This window comes from Orycteropus afer, unplaced genomic scaffold, assembly GCF_000298275.1.
Source record: "Orycteropus afer afer isolate SDZICR_OR568_19922 unplaced genomic scaffold, OryAfe1.0 scaffold00328, whole genome shotgun sequence".
Taxonomy (NCBI): Eukaryota; Metazoa; Chordata; class Mammalia; order Tubulidentata; family Orycteropodidae; genus Orycteropus; species Orycteropus afer.
Window position 1 is genome coordinate 3,453,512 of NW_006921915.1, and position 4,994 is coordinate 3,458,505.

Here is a 4,994-nt window from a genome sequence, read left to right on the forward strand (position 1 = left end):
TCTGGAAGTTCTCTGTCAATATACTGCTGCAACCGTTTTTGAATTATCTTCAGTAAGATTTTACTTGTGTGTGATATTAATGATATTGTTTTATAATTTCCACAATCTGTGGGATCACCTTTCTTTGGAATGAGTACAAATATGCATCTCTTCTAGTCAGTTGGTCAGGGTGCTGTCTTCCAAATCACTAACCAAGTGAGTGCTTCCAATGGGGCATCCGTTTGTTGAAATATCTCAATTGGTATTCTGTCCATTCCCGGAGCCTTGTTCTTTACCAATTCCTTCATTGCAGCTTTGGCTTCCTCCTTCAGTACCATTGGTCCTAGATCATATGCCACTTCCTGAAATGGATGAAGATCGACCAGTTCTTTTTGGTACAGTGACTCTGTGTATTCCTGCCATCTTCTCTTGATGTTCCTGCATCATTCAATATTTTTCCCATAGAATCTCTTAATATTGTAACTCAAAGCTTAAATTTTTTCTTCAATTCTTTCAGCTTGAGAAATGCTGAATATGTTCTTTCCTTTTGTTTTTCAAACTCCAGGTCTTTGCACATTTCATTACAGTAATTGTTTTTGTCTGCTCGAGCTGCTCTTTGAAATCTTCTGTTCAACTCTCTTATCTTGTCATTTCTTCCATTAGCTTTAGCTTCTCTCCACTTAAGGGCAAGTTTCAGAGTCTCTTCTGTCATCCATTTTGGTCATCTCTTCTTTTCACATCTTTCTAGTGATCTCTTGCTTTCTTCATGGATAATGTTCTTGATATCCTCACACAATTCTTCTGGTTTATGTCATTGGTGTTCAGTGCTTCAAATCTATTTTTTAGATGGTCTCTAAATTCAAGAGGGATATATTCAAGATCATATTTTGGCTCTCTTGGACTTATTTTAATTGACTTCAACTTCAAGTTGAACTTGCATATGAGCAGTTGATGGTCTGTTCCACAATCAGCTCCTGGCCTGGTTTTGGCTAAAGATATTGAGCTTTTCCATCACCTCTTGCCACAGATGTAGTCAATCTGATTCCTGTGTGTTCCATCTGGTGAAGTCCACATGTAGAGCCACCGCTTGTACTGTTGAAAACAGGTGTTTGCAATGAACAAGTCGTTGGTCTTGCAAAATTCTACCATACAAGTTTCAGCATTATTTCTGTCACCAGTGCCAAATTGTCCAACTACTGGTGATTCTTCTTTGTTTCCAATTTTTGCATTCCAGTCACCAGTGATAATTAACACATCCTGATTACATGTTCGGTCAATTTCAGACTGCAGATGTTGATAAAAATCTTCAATGTCCTCATCTTTGGCTTTGGTGGTTGGTGCATAAATTTGAATAATATTCATATTAATGGGTCTTCCTTGTAGGCATATGGATAGTATCCTATCACTGACAGCATTGTACTTCAGGATAGATCTTGAAACACCCTTTGTGATGATGAATGCCACGCCATTCTTCTTCAAACTGTCATTCCTGGCATAGTAGATCATATGGTTATCTGATTCAAAATGGCCAAAAACCAGTTCATTTCAGCTCACTAATGCATAGGATATCAATCTTTATGTGTTCCATTTCCTTTTTGACAACTTCCAATTTTCCTAGATTCATATTTCGTCCATTCCATGTTCCGATGATTACTGGATGTCTGCAGCTGTTTCTCTTCAATTTGAGTGGTGCCACATCAGCAAATGCAGGTTTCAAAAGCTTTACCTTATCTAGAGGAGTAAGGCTGGATTTACTCAGATGATGCAGCTCTTTCCCAGTCCTATTTTGAAAGCCTTCTAACCTAACCAGACAATTCATAAAGTTGTGCGGTAATGTATCAAACAATATTTCTTTCCTATTCATAAGGTTTTCCATGGCCAATTATTGGAGAAGTGGATGGCCTCTTCCTTCTTTCTAATCTGTCTCAGTCAGCTGGGATGATACCTGTGCACCATGTGCATCCCGCTGGGTTAGAAACACCAGTGGCTCAGCCTCAAAACTCACATCAACATGTCACTATGGTAGGACAAACCGGCAGACATGTTTGCCTCCCTGTGCCACCCTTACCTGGGTCCCTGTGGCTGACTCCTCCTCTGTCCAGATTCCTAGGCCTTTTAATCCCCTTTCTCCTGCTCTCCCGCCCTGCTGCTTTGGGAGTGCCTGAGTTTCTCTCCTCACCTGGATCCCTGCAGCTGACTATTGAATCTACTTCTATGGAAGCAGATTGCCCAATCTTCCTTCCAAGGAGTGGCAGATGGGTTTGAACCACCAGCCTTCTGGTTAGCAGTCAAAGGCCTTAGGCACTATGCCACCAGAGCTTCCATGGCTTGGTTTAGGCTCACCTTAGTTTTCAAAGTGACATCTTTGCTTCATAACACTTTAAATAAGCCTTTTGATGTATATTTGCCCAGTGAAATACGATGTTTGATTTCTTGACTACTGCTTCCATGGGGGGAGCTCTGGAAGCATAGTGACTAAGGTATTTGACTACTAACCAGAAGGCTGATGGTCCAAACCCACCACCACTCCTTGGAAGGAAGACTGGGCAATCTATTTCCATAGTGATACTGCTTCAGAAACCCAAAGAGGGGTTTCTATGAGTCGGATCTGACTAAACTGCAGTGAGTTTTAGCTTCCATGGATGTTGATTATGAATCATCCAAGTAAAAAGAAATCCCTGACAATTTCAATCTTTTCTCCATTTATAAAGATGTTGCATATTAGTCCAGTTGTGAAGATTTTGTTTTCTTGATGTTGACATGTAATCAAGACTTAAGGCTGTAGTCTTGATCTTTATCAGTAAGTACTTCACTTTCTGCAAGCATTGTTGTGTCATCTACATATCACAGGTTGTTAATGAGTCTTCCTGCAATCCTGATTCTGTGTTATTCTTCAAATACTCCAACTTCTCATATTATTTGCTAAGCATATAGATTGAATGCATGTGGTGAAAGGATACAACCCTGACACACTACCTTTCTGATTTTAAACCATGCAATAGCTCCTTGTTCTGTTCCAATGACAAACTCTTGTTCTATTTACAGGTTTCTCATGAGCACTGGTAGCATAGTTGCTAAGGCACTTGACTGCTAACCAGAAGGCTGGTGGTTCAAACTCACCAGCCACTCCTTGGAATAAAGATGGGGCAATCTACTTCCATAGTGATACTGCCTCGGAAACCCAAGGAGGCGTCACTATGAGTCAGGTCCAACTCAATGGCAAATAACAACAACAACAACAATATGAGCACAAGTAAGTGGTCTGGAATTCCCATTCTTCACAATGTTTTTGATAATTTGTTGTGATCCACACAGTTGAGTGCTTTATATGGCCAGTAAAATAAGTAAACCTCTTTTCGGTATACTTTGTTTTCAATCAAGGTCCATCTGATAGCAGCAATGATATCCCTTGTTACACGTCCTCTTGTGAATCCCACCTCAATTTCTCTCAGGCCCCTGTCAATATACTGCTGCAGACATCTTTGAATTACCTTCAGCAAACTTTTTCTTGTATGTGATTTAATGATATTGTTCAAAAATTTACACATGCTTTTGGGTCCCTTTTCTTTGGAATAAGCACAAATATGGATCTCTTCCACTCATTTGGCCTGGTAATTTTCTTCCAAATTTCTTGGCATAAACAGGTAGCACCTCCACTGCTCCATCTGTTAATTGAAACATCTCAATATTCCATTAATTTCTGCAGCATATTCTTTCTATGCAACTTGGACTTCTTCCTTCAATACCATTGAATTTTGATAATATGCATCGCCCTAAAATAGTTGAATATCAACCAATTATTTTTAGTACAGTGACTCTGTGTATTCCTTCCACATTCTTTTGATGTTTGTCAAAACAAACATCATTCAATATCTTATGCATAGAATCCTTTAACATTTCAACTCAAGGCTTGAATTTTTTCTTTAGTTCTTTCAGCTTGAGAAATGCCAAGCAACTTCTTCCCTTTTGGTTTTCTAACTCCAGATCTTTTCACATTGCTTTATATTGCTTTACTTTGTCTTCTCAAACTGCCCTTTGAAATCTTCTCTACATCTCTATTATTTCATCATTTCTTTCAAGTGCTTTAGACTCTGTTCAAGAGCAAGCTTCATAGTCTGTTCGGGCATACATCTTAGTCTTTCTTCCTTTCCTGTCTCTTTAATGACCATTTGCCTTCTTCCTGTATGATGTTCTTTATATCATCCCAGAAATCTGGTTTTCAGTCATTGGTGCTCAAAGTATCAAATCTTTTCTCCAGATGGCTTCTATATTCAGGTGGAATATATCCAAGGTCATATTTGGGCTCTCACGAACTTGCTTTAATTTTCTTCAGCTTCAACCTGAACTTCCAATTGAACAAATAATATACTGTTCCACAGTCAGCTCCTAGCCTTGTTTTGACTGAGGGTATTGAGCTTCTCCATCATCTCCTTCCACAGATATAGTTGATTTGATTTTTGTGTATTCCATCTGTCAAAGTCCACATGTGTAACCACCAATTATGTTGTTGAATAAAAGTATTTGCAATGAATAAGTCATTGGCTTTGCAAAATTATATCATGCAATTTCTTGTGTCATTTCTATCACCAAGGCCATATTTTTCAATGACTGGTGATTCTTCTGTTTCCAACTTCTGCAGTCCAATCACCAGTGATCAACACATCTTGATTGCATGTTCAGTCAATTTCAGGCTACAGAAGTTGGTAAAAATCTTCAATTTCTTCATCTATGGCTTTAGTGGTTGGTGCATAAATTTAAGTAATAATTGTATTCACTGGTCTTCCTTGAAGGTATATGGATATTATACTATCACTGACAGCATTGTTTTTCAGGATGTATATTGAAACTTTTTTTTTTTTTGGATGATGAATGCAACACCATTTCTCTTAAATTTGTCATCGTGGCATTTGTTGTTGTTGTTGTTATGTGCCGTTGAGTCGGCCCCGACTCATAGCGACCCCTCCTTGGGTTTTCGAGGCAGTATCACTACGGAAGTAGGATTGCCCAACCTTCCT